At 39.8% G+C, this 18049-nt stretch overlaps 1 long non-coding RNA gene across 1 annotated transcript in view; it reads right to left on the reverse strand.

The window, feature by feature from the left end:
- Positions 1-11723: 11723 nt before the first annotated feature.
- The window catches only part of LOC138820878 (uncharacterized), a 51405-nt gene continuing 45079 nt past the window's right edge, over positions 11724-18049 (reverse strand). Inside the window, exons 2-3 of the long non-coding RNA XR_011370006.1 lie at positions 14468-14545; positions 11724-11805 (exon numbers count right to left, since the gene is read on the reverse strand). This is a non-coding gene — a long non-coding RNA (uncharacterized lncRNA). The remainder of the gene's footprint in view (positions 11806-14467; positions 14546-18049) is intronic.

Raw genomic sequence — 18049 nt, forward strand, 5'->3', positions numbered from 1 at the left:
AAATGTATACTAATATATAAATATATTTTACATATTAAATATAAATACATAAAGGTGTGTAATTTACCATATATCAGATAAAATCTAGATATAAATGTATGTTCTTATTATATAACATTACAATCATGTATTGTTTTACAATCATAGATAAAGTGTCATCTATGATTATTTTTAAATCCTAAATGCTCAACATTTATTTTTAGGCAAAATCCCAATGTTTCTCTACCATCAAAATTCTGTTAAAATCCTATACAACCCCATTGCTTTTACTTGGGCATCATGCAAACATCTGTTTGCACTTTTCAATTTTCTTCTTTCCTTCTGACTATAGTACTATCACGTAGGAGCAATGCCAATTTAGGAGCATCCATCCAGAAAATACCATGGTGATGTCTGACTTTCCAATGAAAGCAGGGTTCACACTATTCCTGTGAATTAGTGACACGGGAGCCTGGTTGATGTTTCTCACACACACACACACACATGGGCAGGAAAGAGGCTCAATGCAACTAGGGTGTTGTCTTTGGGTTATTGAAAGAAAGCTATGACTAATTAGCCATCACTGCTCTAAGGTGGATACTTCTGGTTCAGCTCACCTTCCTTCTTCCTAGAAAGAAGGAGCCATACTGAGCTCCTCGCTTGGAGGAGTGCTGGGGTAATCAAAGTAGCCTAGTAGTACTCATCCATGGTCTGTGTCTCTTCTTTTCTTGTCCACGTATGAATGGTAATCGTTCCATTTTGGAGCATCCCAGAGGTATGCCAAAGCCACTTTCTGGGACAGAGATTGGATTTCATCAAGGTTGAGGTGGATGACTCAGAAGGATTTTTGACACATCCATTAGCCTTACTAAGTCTCAACTTCCTTCTTCGTGACTCGGTATCAAGTGCATAATCCATAGTTGTTTTGGAGTATTTGATGAGGTCATGCTGACAGTTACCTCAAGGTGATGTAGCTTCAGTATGACTGTCACTCCCCTACCCCCCCCCCAAAAAAATGAGTAGTAATGGCTTATGTCTAAAGCATAACCAGGAGAAATAAGGTGATATTAGGCACTGCCAATGTAAATGACTGAGCAGGAAAAGGTCAGTGAGAGTGATGGTTAGAGCTTGGGCCATTCAGTTAGCTCCAAGGATCAGATGTTAAAAGTTGTGCTGACCAGCAGACTGGAGAACAAAGGGTAACTGAAGTATACAGAAGTGAAGAGCGCAGGATCATGGGCTATGAAACAAAACAAAATCCCAAACCCAACACCAAGAAGCCTATGAAGAAAGAACCAGTCTCGGTGGGTAATAAACACAGAAAAACAGATTGATGCTCAAGATTTTAAAGGAGCGTCCTAATTTGATGACGCTTTACAAACCAAAGGACGGCTTTCCTGCCCACAAGTTTCCCTTACAGGGTTTAATCACACATCTGCATATTACACTTAGGCAAATGGAACCTTAGCTCAGCAAAAAGTTTCATGAATAGCCGAACATAGATCAAAATGGATATGAATCATCTTTTATCATTGACCCACATTAATCTGCTGAGAAGGCTCTAAATAATTCAAAGGTAATTTTCCTGGGACCAAGTTCAATGAGCCAAGTGCTCTGTCCTATCTTAATGTCTACTCATTTTGTCTACTCAAGAACACAACTAGCAATTGTACCATTTCTTTCCTCCATCATTAATGTCCCCTTTCATTCTGGATCAGACTGATTGAAATTGCACATGATGTATTTTTCCATTAGAAAAACCTTCCTTAATTCTTCATCTTAACCTCTAGTGATGACTGTGACTTTTGTCCTCTATTGCAGTTAAATTCTTCAAAGAATGGTCACCATTTGTTCTCTCAAAACTCTTTCTCAAGCAATTTTTTTTCCTGATTCATTCAGTCAGATTTTCCATGTTTCTTCTTCATTTATAATTCATCTGTCTGTCTTGTCTTTTTCCACTTGATCTTGACACCAGATCTCCCCCTGTTTCTGGTATAGTTTCCTTCTTTGACTTCCTGGACTATGCATCCTCCTGATTTCTTTCAGAGTAGGCTTTTTTGCAATTGTTTCCTTATTCTTCCTCATCCCTAAGACCACTAAAATGTCTTGAATTTCCATCACACAGACATCTTTTCCAGGCAATAATATCCAAAATGCATGGGGTCATGTATAATCCCAGTGCTGGCAAATCTCAGTTGCCCATCTCCCCCCAGGATCACTCTTGGACACTAACGTGGAGGTCCAACTGCTATTTGACATCTCCAACTGGAGGCTGAAGGGACACTTCAGAAACTGTTTTCCCACAATGCACTCCACTTCTGCCAACTCAAAGGTCTCCATTGCAGTGGTGATGTGATTTCTCCACGTGGCCAAGATGAACACTTTAGAGCCTTTCGTGACTCTCTTCCCTCCCTCTTCAGATACCATGCAATCTACTAGAAGCTCTTGTTCATTTCCTTTCTTCACACCATTTCTCACCAATTCTTCTCTGTGACGCAAGAAACTGTGCTATCTATTCAAATTACTGCATTAACTCAATAATTGGGAATCACTTCATTTCACAGAAGAACCAGGAATATATGTTAGAAAGAAGAGATATTCTCAAAACAGGTAAATCAGGTCACACTATTCTATAGCATGAAGACTTTATGCTTTTTGCAGTATAAAAACCAAATCACATAGACTGGCCTGTGTGCACTTCCATGAAACGAACTGGCCTCCTCGCTTCTGACCTTCACCATCCTTCCCTTGCTTTTCTAGCTGTTACTGTGCTGTGGACGCTGAAATAATGCTGTTGATTGACATGTTCTTTATTCTCCGCGCTCCTCCAGGAGGGCGGTCCTTCCCAAGCTGTCATGGCTGCCTTTTCACCGGCATCTTTCCTCGATGGCACACAACTTCCCATGCACCTTGGCAAAAACAGATGCAGCATTCCACACCCTTGCACTCACCTCCACCCTTCCATGCTGTTGTTTCTATGTATAGGCATATTTCCACTTCTCCTTGTTCATTTCTGTGAACTACTACATGATAAATTCGATGAAAGAGGAATCCCCACACACATTCACTTTTGCTCTCTTGAACTGACCATGAGCCCACAATAAGACCGGTGCTTCAAATCACATCCAGTGACCTGGAAGCTACAGAGAAGGAAACCTGCAAGTGTGGCCTGTTTCCCAGAGAATCTTGGCTATTATCAAGCACTGAGCAGAGATAAGACCCTTGGAACTAACAAGCCCAAAACTCTCTTACCTTTTTCTATCAACTTTTCTTGCTGGTGCATTCCATTAGCCAAACCCAACAGAAAACCAGAGGGTGTCCACTGGTGCCCATGATTCACAAGAGGTTAATCAAGGAGGATACTTATTAGAACAGACATGGTGAGCCACAAATCCAGGGCGGGCATACAGGATGCAGCGAGTACTCACAAAATAATCGGCAAAGCAGAATGGTAAGCACTTTAATGATACATTGCTTTGTGTTTTCTTCATCTGAATGAATTATAGATATTCCTCTGGTGATGAAGAGAACTTGGGGGAAAAGACCTTTAGATGGAGAAGAGTGTTGGTTTTAATTATTCTCACCAATGACTGTCACAGTAGAGGATGTGTATTTGATCTGGAACATCTGTTCTGAAAGGTATTCTCAGAGCTTGTCTATGTGCATGAAGTGGAACAGCTGAAGAATGATTGGCATTGGAGGTGTGCAGTGCACGTGGACAGAGAAGGACTGGGGAGAGGGAGGTCTTCCCTGGAGTCCTGCTGGGCAGAACATCTCTAGGTCAAAGTCTGGGCATCTCTCCAGACAACATCAGCCTCCAGAAGGGAGAATCTCCCAGCCTCTGTTTGCCTTGTAATCAGAGCCATCTGGAACCCTGGCCCCCAGCAGTCTGTAGCTGGTTGTGGGTGGTAACCGATATTTTACGACCCTGACTGAGTTTTAACAAGATGTTTCTGATCCCACCAGACAGTAGTATGCTACCATAAACTATATCCTAAAGCAATTTAAATGTATGTATTAAACCAAAACTTAGCCTTTCTCCCACCTTACGTTTCCTTTATTTAACAGCTTTGAATAAATCCAAATGGCCTACAATTATTGGGTGCCAGTTAACCTTCACTGACTTAATATCTGCTTAAACAAAGAAATCAACAGTTAAGTGGCCATTTCTAAGGATATCTTTTGAAAGTGATAGCTATGGATACATATCATCAACACTCAAGGACTTTGGATTGTCTAAATCTTTATTGAATGAGAAAAATTACAGTAACTTGAAAAGAAGAGCAATTGATAATAATGTGTTCCCATTCACATTTTTTTTCACTAAATGTTGCATAGATTTTAAGTGTTGCTCCCTCAGTGCTTATTATTGAACGCTGTGAATGCATGTGTAGAACAGGGTAAACTGCAAGACATGGGTAAGCTGTAGAAGTGTTCAGGCCTCTTTTCCCATGTTTAAAAGGAGCATAATAATCTGGGCACTAGGGGCTCACGCCTGTAATCCTAGCTACTCAGGGGGCTGAGATCTGAGGATAAGAGTTCAAAGCCACCTGGGCAGGAAAGTCCATAAGACTCTTACCTCCAATAAACCACCAGAAAAGTGGAAGTGGCACTGTGGCTCAAGTGGTAGAGTGGTAGGTTTGAGCTGATGACCTTAAGAACAGTGCCCAGGCCTAGAGTTCAAGTCCCATGACTGAAAAGAAAAAAAAAAAAACAAGGAGCACAATAACACTACCTCTTGGTACACTGTCACAAGAGAATGATATAGGTGAACATCTGAATGCTTAGACTAATGATGAAATGGAATAAGCTATATATAAATGCTTATATATTTAATTTTTCAATCTCTCAGCATTCACCTCATACCTGTTTCCCATTGATTCTGCTAAGTTTTGTTTAAAATTTAGTAATGGATTTTGAGACTAACACAGTACTTTTATGAGGATGCTAATATTCCTGCCATATGATTTGCTTTCCTTTCAGATATTTTCATTATATTTTACTTACGAATAACTTAGGCCATGTTATAATCAATAGAAAATAATGCCCTCCAACCTGCAAGCAAAGAGAAAGCTGCACACCACTGTCTTTGAACATGTGAGGAAAGTCAAATCTTGAGACAGGGAGATGGTCCTGAATTATGCAGGTGTGCCAAACCTAAAGGGGGAGACATTTTCCAAGCTGTTGTCAGAATGAGACTGTGCTAGGATGCTCAGAAAGATGTAGTCCCACTTTCTTAGAAGGTGGAGAAAGGCAGCCATGAGTCAAGACATGTGGGCAGTCTCTCAGTGACTATGCAGGTAAGGAAACTCCATCTTCTCCAGAGCCCGCAGAGGTATTAGGATTTTAGTTCAGTGAGTCCCTGGACAGTTTGTGAAACATAAGTCAAAGATACTAAGTATTGTATTACTCTAATTTACCACATCTGTGGTGATTTTTTGGTACTATCAAAAACAAAACACAATGAACCTCATATCACTAGTTTGTCAAGGTATTTTCATTTCATGTCATGTTTCCAGCAGTACTTGTACAGTTCTGTGAACTGAGGTTTATTAAGCAATGTCTTGTGATCTTTTAAATAATAAGTGTGTCCGATCCAAATTTCATCTGCCCTTATAAATGTGATAAAGAGACATTCCATGGAATAATCAGAACAGGATGGGCTTTGGAGTTTGTGACATCTGGACTTAAATTTGTCAGAGTCACAAAATAGTTAGATTTTTTTTTTCACCGTGAGCTGTAACCATATAATAACGGCAATGTACATATAGAACAAGATAGATTTGTTACTTTTCTGAAACTCAAATGTAATAGATTGACTGTATCTTATCTGGCAGTTCTACCTGGATGGAGTACTAGCTGTCACACATAAAAGTGGTCCCCAGACAAGTTACTCTCAAAGTTGTTAATGTCCTGCGACGCCTTTCCAGTGATTTAATGATAAGTATGACAGGGGAATAAGAATGCTCCAGATAGCTAAAGTAACTCCCTGTGTATAAGTAATGATCGAAAGTAATTCTCTAACCACATCATACGTCAGAATCGCCCAGAAACTTTGTGATTATTCAGACTCCTGGTTTCATCCCAAGAGATTCTGAGTCAGTAGCATTGGAAGATTCAGAAGGTTTTTAATATGCATTTTAAGTGATTTGTATGAAGAATCTGTGACTCATACTTCAGATTCCTGCATTAGTGCTATGACCTGTGATAGTGCTAAGCAAAACTCAATACATTCTTCTTGGGTACACCTGCTATAAAAGTTCATTTAATATACTTTCCAAAAGCAGATTCATCTTATTTTGTCTCTTCTTCTTCTTCCTCTTCTTCTTCTTCTTCTTCTTCTTCTTCTTCTTCTTCTTCTTCTTCTTCTTCTTCTTCTTCTTCTTCCTCTTCCTCTTCCTCTTCCTCTTCCTCTTCCTCTTCCTCTTCCTCTTCCTCTTCCTCTTCCTCTTCCTCTTCCTCTTCTTCTTCTTCTTCTTCTTCTTCTTCTTCTTCTTCTTCTTCTTCTTCTTCTTCTACTTCTTCTTCTTCTTCTTCTTCTTCTTCTTCTTCTTCTTCTTCTTCTTCTTCTTCTTCTTCTTCTTCTTCTTCTTCTTCTTCTTCTTCTTCTTCTTCTTCTTCTTCTTCTTCTCTCTCCTCCTGTTTCCCTTCTCCCCCACTTCCTTAATCCTGTAATTTTTTTTATTAGATTTCTATTTCTATTTCTATCTTCTTCTTCTTCCTTCAATTTCCACCATTACCCTGAAAGCTTTCTTAATTTTTTTAGTTGTTTTGAGTCACAACTCACACTTCTATCTTCCCATAGGAGCAAGAAGGAACTTTCTACATGATGTCAAATGAAACATCATCTTCAATTGCTCCTCCTGATTTTGTGATTATCAATCCTGCCTTCCTGATGTGTCCTGAGTTTTGTGGTTTCTCACTGGCAAAAGGAAGTAAGGATAGTTATTTTTTCTGCTTAATCACTCTAATGAGCTGAAAGTTTGGTATATATGCCTCCATTGTCCAATATAATGTCGTATCTCCATACTTATTTCTCATTAGATCTCTGAAATTTCAAAAAAAATATTCATAGCCAAAGTAGACACGCTCAGCTTTGTGTTTCTTTGAGACTTGGTCCAAAGTATTTTCTATAGCACAGCCCATCACTACACATGACAAAGCAGGTACAGATCCTCTGTCCAAAACTTTGTGACTCCCTCCCCCTCCCCACACACACCTAACCACAGCTCAACTCTCCCTGGAAGCTCCCTGTGGAGTAGCTGTCATGACCTATTTGCATTCGCTGAATGACTGTCACCTTATAGAAAACACTGAGCAGGAAGAGAGACTTTGTCCTCCTCTTCCTTGATTCTTGGCACCCTCTCTCTCACAATTCCTGCTTGGAAGGACATGAATCCTAGTAAGCAGGCATCAGGCCTCCGATCCCAGGGCCACCTGGGGTTTGTCTGAATGGCCTGGGCCCACTGGGCTTGAGAGTCAGGAAATTGCTGACTGCTGGGTCAACCAGGCCATTTGTGGAAAAATAGCTCACATTGTTCACACGATGGGGAATAATATCCACAAATAACCTAATGCTTCTTGAGAGAACAATAGTAGCACAAATTACCCACTTCCCCAGCCTCTACCCTGCCAGACTGGGCGTCCCATGGTGTGCGAAGACTAAAGTGTTTCAATGGCTGCAAGGAATAAGTAACAAGTGGAACAGCACACAGTCTTGGATGCGTGGCTTCAGCCTCCCCATCAGCTTAGGCTGATGTGCCCTGGGCCTGGGCAAGGCAGAGACTTTGGATTTACAAACATGAGTCTTGCTTGTCAGGTGTAAGTGTGTCGTGTATTAACCCACCTTGAGGTGGTATGATCAGAGTGCACTGTAGTAGGTGTAACACAGGGTCTTTGGTTTGTAACCAAGAACTATGCGATCTTGAGGGGTGCATTTCCATTACTCCTGGTGAAGAAACACCGTGGTTCTCCGGACTCCGTCAGGATGGCCCACACGTGACTGAATGTCTATAGGTATGTGAGACAAGAGGTGACTTTTACTGACACGTGACATTTACTGACACCCTAAGGAAAGCGAGGCTGGATAGCACAGGCACAGGTACTGCTGATCTACTCAAAAACTACAGTGCACTTACAGTGAACCTCTGGTTTAGTCATTTTGCAAGAACTAGAAGTGTGTCAGCCAGTGTTCATGCCAGCTGAGGTGGCTTCCTTGTCACTAGGAGAGCGCCCTGCAAAGAGAAAGGGCTTTTTTCAATGGTCATGTAGGAGTGGTGCAGGCTATTGATAGTTTTGCAGTGAATGGGATGGTGGGGGATGTTTAGAGGAGAGATACCGATCTCCACCCCAGAGGAGATGAATCTTGAGACAGGGAACTCTAGGCAAACAGGCAGCTCAGCTCACATTGAAGTGTGGTTTATTCCCTGCATTGAGGATTTACTTCAATTCCACATTTTAATGATCTCAAATAAGTAATGTCGACCTCGCCAGATGGCTGCTATAAAGTGTGTGACATTTTCATTAGTCATTAAGGTTTTCTCCAAACCTTTCTATTGTAGAAATTTTATGGGCTGGTTGTGAACAGAGATAGGATTATTGGACAGGGCCTGACCTATATTGGTAATAAGACAGGCTGATCTCAGTTTTCTTCTTTGTGGAATAGTAATGTGATTGGGACATTCTTGCTAAATATTACATGGGACAGGCTCTACACACTTCTTATAAAGGAGATAGGATGCTAAGGTTTTTTTGTTTGTTGCATTATTATTTGCTGTTTCATTTTATATCATTCTTATTGCATCCCCAGAGATAAGAATTCAAACACTGAAGAAGATGGCTACCATTTTTAGTGACAGTCTGAATGTCTTGTTGCACCAGAAGATAGATCTAGTAAGAATCTGGTATCGATAAGTGACTTCACTGTGACTCATCAGGTAACTCTCAGAGAAAGCAGGAGAAAAGACGTTGGCTTAACAACTTCATCAAAACAGTCAGGGACCTGTCCACAATTCCTATCCCTTTTCGCTGACCACCTGGCTCAGGCAAACCAGGCCGGATAAGCAATGACCAAGTGTCAGAAGAACCAACATATCAATCATCCAATCCTTGCATTACACTGAGTTCCTAATGGAAGGCTGACCCCAAGGTTCTCAGAGGGGCGCGTGGCAATCACCCTTTCTCAGTCTGGCCATCCTCAGAAACTATAACAAGTAAGGGTAGTAAGATGTCACATTGTTCTTTTAATCAGGTGAGTGTGAATCTCTTTAAGGAGTAACACAATCTGAGCTTCCTGTTGAAAAACTCCTATTCAAGTCCTTAGTTCAATTATCAGTCAACATGTAACAAAGTTGTACTATTACCATCATGTGACATTTACATGAAACAGCTTAGAAAGCCACAGAAGCAACACACAAGAACAAGAGACAAATGCAAAAAAGTTCACTAGTTCAACTACTTTTTAAGTGTCCAGTTCTAGATACTGGTGAAATAGTTTCACAGTTCTATAGGGTCTTGTATATGTGGAAAGAATAAGTAAGACAAGAAAGGAGTTTACAGAATTACAAGTTACAGGGTTTACTTTCTACTGAATTGGATAGAGGACAGAAATAAATTATAAATTCAGATAGGGATGAGATATGCAAAGACACAAACACCAGAACAAAATGATAAGGAGATCATGTTGGGGAAATTTGTTTTATAAATGACTGACAAAGAAGGTCTCTGAGGATGTGCTAATCCCAAAATTACACAACAGAAAGCTCTGTAGAAGCCAGCATCTTGAGGATTCACAGAACAACAACAACAAAAATTATAAAGCTCTGGAGACTGAAATGTTCTAGAAGTAATAAAGGGACAATATAACTGAAGATGACTGAGAAATGTTTGAAGAAAAAATAAGACAATCAAACAAGATAGGCTAACGGATGAGCACACGGGGCTTTTGAAAAGGGTAAGAGTTGGTATAATTTGTGAAGGTGCTGAAAACTTTTGGAAGTTTGTAGAATGGCGTGACGTGGTCTGATTTCCACGAGCAAAAGATTACTGTGATTGTGTGGTGAGGCTGCCACGTTGTGGTACCACCAACCAGGATCTCAAAGGATGGATTTTTTTTTGCACAGTTCTGGAAGCAGAAGATCTCAGAATAGGCTGCTAGCGACTTCTCCCGCCTCAGCTAGAGGTGCTTCTCTTCTCCCTAAGTCTTCACATGGTCTTCCTTTTGTGCACCTGTGTCTTCACTGACTTTCTGTAAGGGCCCTATGAGTTAAGGAACATACTGGAGAACTCGATTCATTACCTCAATAGTCACTTTAAGACAGCCACATTCAGAAGAAGTAGGAAGTTATCCTTTTAATATGTTTTGCAGGGACATAATTCAACCTGCAACAATTGCTCCTGCTATTGTAGAGAGAATAATCGGGTTCAGGAGGCACTGGTCAGGGGCTATTTTAACTTTGTAAGTATAAGATAATAAGATCTTCAATGAGATAGGAGCAAAAAAAGTGGTTAAAAGTGGTCAAATTAGTGCTATATTTTGAAGATTTCATTAATAAAACATACTCATAGATAGTGCAATGCAGGGAAAATAGAACAGTTGAGTTGATAGTGTCAGCATTTACCGATATGTGGAAGTCTAGAAAAAGAATTTTGAAACATAATGGTTATAAATTTTCATTTTGGACATGGTAAGTTTGATATGGTTATTACAGGTCAATGGGAGATACTGAACTGGAAATCAACAGAAAATGCCAGAGTTCAAGTTGCTGTAAGTCTCTAGCATACAAGGTCTGTGAGGCTCTGGACTTGGATACAGACCCCCAAGATGAAAATCTAGATAAAAAGAGGGGATGGCCACAGCTCTGTAGAATCTTTCAGGGAGAAACAAGAAAAGAGAATAAGAAAACAGGAACAAAGCAAAGATGACAGAGAAGATGGAGGAAGGGAGAGAGCAAGGGACCTTGAAGCCAAGTGAGGAAAAATTTAAAGAAAGGATTGCAAGTGTATAATACTGAGAAGCTGCTGACATTGTAATTCCAAAGAGAGCTGGTGACTTGACCTTTGAATCTGGCATGATGGAGATTGTTAGCGACCTTTAAAGATCGGCTTCAAACAACAGTGGGAGTGAGAAGAAAAAAAAAGAGAGGTTGGCAAATGAGAAAATGAATTAAGCAAATAAATTTGTTGAAGACCTTTGCTATAAAACAAGGCAGAGCGATGGGGCAGCCATTGGAGAAAGTTGTAAATGGCAAATAAAAAGTTTAGGGAGTACTTTGCTTTTGAAGGTGAGATATACTAAAACATGTTAACAACTTATTAAGAATCAAATAACAACAACAACAAACCTTAACTGAAAATTCAAATGGAAGCTGAGGGACAAGTATTAGTTTCTGGTCAGATGAAGGACAGCTCATATCCTGATGAAGGTATGGGATATGAAATGTATGGACAACTTCATGCAGGCTGAAACTTAACCACATGTATAGATAAGAGTACATGTGGTTTAAAAAAAATTCCTTTCTAGGTGTAAATAGAACACTCCAAATTTCTCAAAGTCAGTGTACAGAACTCATAAGTAGCTAATAATTAGCAACTTGTACAACCTAAGAATTAGTTCTTAGAAGATATTGACCTCTCTCTGTTGTTCTAAAAATTGTCCATCAGTTCCTTTCTTTGTCAGCTACATTTTATTTTAGCTATAAATCTTCCTGGTAGGATTTTATTGTGAAGAAAATAATGAAAGCTTACCAATGCCAGCCACCATTTGAAGACTATAGTCAAAATCTCCAGAGACCAGGGTAAAATGGTCATGGTGAACTATGAACAGCCCTGGAAAAGACAGTAAGGAGAAGTCCCTAAGAGAAAGCCTTTGATGCTGACCCTGTCCTGAAACACAGTTCTTGAGGAATTCACTTGGTAATGAGCACAAATATTCTTTTGAAAAGACCCCATGCTTTAGAGGAAAAGACCAGTGTGTAGATCCAGCTCAGCCTTCCTAATCTACAGGTCAATGATTTAGACTGTCCCTGAGTGAATTTCCACCAGCAAATATCAGGAGGAGGTGCTTGCAAATTAAAAACATCCCTAAATAGAAGTTTGGGCCAAACCTAGTGCTCAAAGTTCATTTCTTTTGAATATCTTTATCTGTTTTACATTAATTATCCTTTGACCCATTACCAGATTGGTTAAGAAACCACTTCAGAAGGTGCTTAACTGAACTTCAGATCAGTAGTTTCAAGATACTCTGAGTGATATATTAATTAGGTAAGTATTCCTATCTTCCAAGAATTTATCACATTCAGGCAATAAGTGCTTGCAAATTAAAAACATCCCTAAATAGAAGTTTGGGCCAAACGTAGTGCTCAAAGTTCATTTCTTTTGAATATCTGTATCTGTTTTACATTAATTATCATTTGACCCATTACCAGATTGGTTAAGAAACCACTTCAGAAGGTGCTTAACTGAATTTCAGATTGGTAGTTTCATGATACTCTGAGTGATATATTAATTAGGTAAGTATTCCTATCTTCCAAGAATTTATTACATTCAGGCAATAAGTTGATGATGGGTAACTATATATTCATTGTAACCACACTGAGGTTCTGGTACAGATAATGCCATTATCATAGCATTTTCCTGTACACAGGCTGTAGGAGAGAAACTGCATTACTTCTGCTCTCAGTCAATTGTATAGAAGATATTTTGGGGATAGAAATTCCTATTAATTAGTCTATCATGATATATGTGAGATGAGGGTCTCTCTGCTTGCATAGAAATAATGTAACCAGAACTCCCAAGTCTGATGTTTCTCTCTAGGAAGAGTCCATTTCACAGTCTTAGGTTTTCAAATATACTTGTCCTATCTACCTTATACACTGTCCTTTCTTTTCATTCTTTAATAGATAAAAACATAACAAAGAATCTCAGAAAAACATACATTAAGCCATTCAGCATTTTCTTGGTGCTGAGGTATAGTGGTATCAAAGAGAATAGAAACATGTCCCTTCTCTCTTTGATGCTATATACTAAAGGAAAAGGTAGATTTCCTTAACAACTAAACATAAAATCCATAGAATTAAATAGATATGGCAAAATATAAGGAGAGGTGGGCTTTAGGAAGCTTTTATATAATTCCAAACCTGATAAGTTTCCACTGTGGCAACAACCAACCAACCAACCACTTTCTGCAGCATATATCCACTGTAGAGCTTCACTTTATTCATCAGTTTATTTATACACAGTCATGTCTGTTTGGGTGCTTCTCAGCTACAACATCATAGTTAAGTAGATGTGAGAGAGGACGAAAGAGTCGCAAAGCCACCACAGTTTACTGTGTGGTTCTTCCATGTTCCTGGCCCCTATATAATATCTGGACACAGTACAACCAGAGCTTTACAACCACTTACATCATTGAAGCCATTTGTGACTACTAGGTGCAAGGAATTCCAAATGAAAAAATGAAAAAAACTAGGTATTTTCAGAAACCTGGAAGTTAGCATTAGTAGTGCGCCCCAGAGTGAGTAAATTTTGCAGCCAAATGTCATCAACTAGAGCATGCATTCTTTCTTCTTCCTGGTACCCCTTGATGGTGGCCTATTTTCCTTAGTCCAGCATGGAGATCCAGTTCTTCCCTGATTGCATATGAAATAATGAGTGATGTCTAGATGGGAAACTTCCCAAGTATCCACTTTAAGAATAAGACACAGAGGCCAGGTGCCAGTGGCTCATGCTTGTAATCCTAGCTACTCAGGAGGCTGAGATCTGAGTATCACAATTCAAAGCCAGCCTGGGCAGGAAAGTGTGTGAGACCCTTATCTCCAATAAACCACTAGAAAACTGGAAGTGCAACTGTGGCTTAAGTGATAGAGCACTAGCCTTGAGCTGAAGAGCTGAGGGACAGTGCCCAGGCCCAGAGTTCAAGTCCCATGACAGACAAAAAAAAAAAAAAGACTAAGACACAGAGTATGTACAGAGTATTACTACAGAAGGATATTCTTAGGAGAGGATCACAAAGGCACAATAACTGTATGCATGAGATCATATAAAATATTTATTGAAATGAACTCATAGAAATGGAAAATAGAGTTGTTTTTTTTTGTTGCTGTTTTTGTTTTCTTTTCTTTGTGTCTTGTTTGTTCATCAGTCTATCTTTGGGAGAATAAGGGTGCAAAGAAATGGAGGGACAAAAGGTGAACAAATGCAGCAGTGGTACTCACTGATACTGTTGAAAATGAAAGATACAACTTGTATGTGAAGATGGGAGGGAAAAACTGGAAGAGAACAAGGGAGGGGGTGATATTTTCTAAAAAGAAATGTACTCTATCTGACTTAGGTAACTATAACCCCTCTGTAAATCACCTTTACAATAACAATAAATATTTGTTTTTAATGAATGAGAGAAACCTTCCCAGATCCCAACCTAATCTGTTATTGCTTGTGGAGTCATTGGCCAGCACTGTGCAATACATCCATTCTTAAACCAATCACTTACCAGAAAGATAAGATCAGCAGGACTGGGATAATGGAATTCTGATTCTCTCCCTGAGGCTGAACAAAGATCCTCTTTCCTCTGAAAGAGAAGATAACCCCCAGGAGATAAAAATCAGGAGACTCTTTTCTAAATGAGAACAAAAACAGTATGGACTAGTATAAATGATAACATAGAATACCAATACTATGTAGTACAATCTGTTGAGGTAGTAATACACAGACTTTTATTCTTTTAAAACTATTAGAGAAATGTATTCACTACCTTACTATATACCCATAACCCCCTGTTCATCACCTTTAAAATAAATAAATAAATAGAAGAATGGGGCTAACATTCAAATACAAGTTGAACAAATAATAAAATGTAAGCTCCAACAGCATTGAAATATTTTTTGTCTTTTTGTTCCCAGTAACATCAGAGAAATTAAGACTAACTATTGTTTCAACAGTTCTTTCACCTTTGGTTTACCTAGTAAGTTTCTAAGGGAATTTCATATTCATTGAAAACAGGAAGAAGGAAAAGAGAAGTTTAACAAAGCCTGTCTTGATTTTGAAAAGTAGGCCCTCAAGCCAGGCACAGGTGGCTCACACTTATAATCCTAGCTACTCAGGAGGCTGAGATCTGAGGATTGCAGTTCAAAGCTAGCCGGTGCAGTAAAGTCTGTGAGACTCTTATCTCAAATAAACCTCTAGAAAACTGGAAGTGGTGCTGTGGCTCAAGTGGTAGAGTGTTATGAAGAGCTGAGGGACAGCACCCAGGCCCAGAGTTCAAGTCCCACAACTGGCAAAAAAAAAAAAAAAAAAAAAAAAAAGGAAAGAAAAGTAGGCCCTCAAAATTTCAAGAAGCAGCAAGGGGAGTGTAATTGAAAGGCCTTTAAACAAATCCATAATGCAATGCAGACTTCGGCCTTAATTAGCTCAACCCACACCCAAGATAAAGAGAAAAGAGCACAGGCAAAACAAAGTTCTTAGTGAGAATGATAATCTAGCTATGGTGTTCCCCAGGCCAGTTAGATCCTTTTGAATCAGGACAGATATCATCCACAACTACCTAAAAGGAGTATTAATTTCTTATGATGGTTTCTTATTTATTCTTCTACTGTGAACAGCTTAGGAAAAGCACAATACCACCCCCCTCCATATAAAGAAACAATTACAAATGAACTATTTTCAATGGTATTTGCCTTGGCTAGCCAGCTCTGTGCCGTTTGTGTACAGAGTAAAGAATTAAATAATTCAACAACGTGAAAGCTTTTACTGCACATTTTCACCATCTGTGAGATATTGAACTAGGCCTGAGGATAAAGGGGTGAACAAAGAGACATGCTCCTTAACCTTAGGAAGCTCAGAACACAGCATGAAGCAAAGGTGCTTGGGGAGTTTCTTCTGGTAAAGGTTAGGGCAGAGCAACCGGGAAGCTGGCCAAGGTAAAAAGGGTGGAGGAGTGAGTCAGGCAGGCAGAGCCTGGCACTCCAGCTCAGAAAGGGGAGCAGGAGTCTCAACACATGTACTCTGCATCTGTATTTGGAGTCAGGAAACTCAGAGATGAGACTCAGCTTCTTCATTCACTCACTCATGCATCGTTTCTCTGAGGCACCTAAGTTATTCTTTGATTTATTTGTGGTACCAGGGTTTGAACTTTAGATCTTGGACTTGCTGGACAAGTATTCTAACATTTGAGCCACTTGCTCAGCTCAAACTTAATTTTGTTTTGATGCTTCTGATAAGCAAACTCTGAAACAAGCATTCAAAAATATTGCTAGGTAAGAATGACTCCTTTTGCATGAAAACATGTTAGTAGGATAATACCTTTAACATGAGGTGTGTGAGAAAAACTTTTTGGGTCACTACAGCAAAAGTAAGTGAGAAAATAGTATTAAGTCTGCCAGGAAGAACAGCCCCTCCTTCTTGTCTCTTCCTGAAGGACAGCAAGTAACCTTACTAGAAATCACCTGCCTGAAAACAGTAATCACCTGTCAATCACCTGACTGAGTCAGCAAAGGACCCCAGGCTCTGAGGTCACTTCCTGAACCACCCCATCCAACTTCCCTCAGAGAAGTGAAAGATTCCCCAGGCTCTGAGATCACTTCTGCATCCGCTGTGGACCTGCCTCCTGCCTTTTCCTATATGATCCGGCTCAACACAAATCCCTTCCTCTTTTTCCTTCCCTGCTCTCTCCTGCAGGCCTCCATCTTGTGGAGGTCAGCAGTTTGCTCTCCCTCTCTCCCCCCATAAACTCTTTTCTGCCTGAACCACATGCCAGTCTCCTTTCAGCGAACCTTATAAATAGATCATAGCTTTAAATTTTCATGAGAAACTTCTTCCCCCAACTCTGTATCTTTGTATGTTATTGCTTATATAATTTAATTCACAGGATACAGTGAAGGTCAAATTTGAGGAAATTGCTCATTGTAAGATTGAAACTTAATAGTCTGACTGGTAGAACCCAGTGCATTCATTAATAACAAGTACTTCTTGTTAGGTCTGCTGGAAGAACATCCCCCTGAAACATAATCACCTGACTGTCAATCACCTGACTGGGTATCAGCAAAAGGACCCCAGGCTCTGAGGTCACTTCCTCACTCTCTCTGGTCATGTCTCCTTCAGACAGTGAGATCCCCAGGCCCCGAGACCATTTCTACATCCACTGCAGCCACACCTCCTCCTGGTCCCCCACTATCTAATCTCTCTCCACCATGAATTCTCTATCTGCACGCCTACATCTGGTGTACACTGGTGGTTTGGGTCTCCTAAAAATCTCTCTTCTGCCTGAACCATGAGAAGGTCTCCTTTCTACAACCTTTACACTATTTATGAGAAGAAGAACTGAAAAAGCTGGCTATGGAGACAATGATGGGAAAAATATATTCATTTGCCTCAATGGCCCTGGAAGTCCCAGACTGAAGACAAATGTTAAATAAATGTAAATAATATGTGAAGAGCTTGAAGGAGACATAATCTCTCTAGGTCTCGATTTCTATATTTATAAAGAAAAGAGAGTAAGCAAAATGCACTCTTTAATCAACCCTGAGGTTCAAAGTGCAGCGTTAATTAGTCTATGGAGACAAATCTGCTCAAAGCAAAGTGGATGAAAGGCAGATGGTGACATGAAGCATCAGAGAGAGGGAGAGAATGCTAGGAAACACATGGTAGAGCCAGGATCCTCTGTTACAGCCCCACAAAGTCCACAGAAGGGAGACAGAGAAGAGAAATGGTAGAAATCTCCACCAACATCCTATTTGGAGAGCTCTACAAGCCAGAGGAATTTTGGAGTCATTCTTTGTACCACCTAATACCATGGATGAAAAAATCACAGGAAAAACTGAGAAAGAGTTTAACACACCTATGATACATGGTAAACCAGTTGGACGTGAATCCTAAGAATGACAATCTAGAGAGCTTTGTCAACCCCTTGTTTTCCAGAAATGCGGTTTTGGTGAGTCAGAAAGGTCATTCTGCAGCTCAAGCAACACTTCACTGTAAGTAAATGTGCAAATAAGCCTTAATCTTCATCCTGAGAACTGGAAACTTAGCCCAGAGAGATGGATGTGTTCGTTCAATGAATAATGTATGCACTCAACAA

The sequence above is a fragment of the Dipodomys merriami genome, unplaced genomic scaffold, assembly GCF_024711535.1.
Source record: "Dipodomys merriami isolate MVZ:Mamm:240054 unplaced genomic scaffold, mDipMer1.0.p SCAF_9, whole genome shotgun sequence".
NCBI classification, from domain to species: Eukaryota; Metazoa; Chordata; class Mammalia; order Rodentia; family Heteromyidae; genus Dipodomys; species Dipodomys merriami.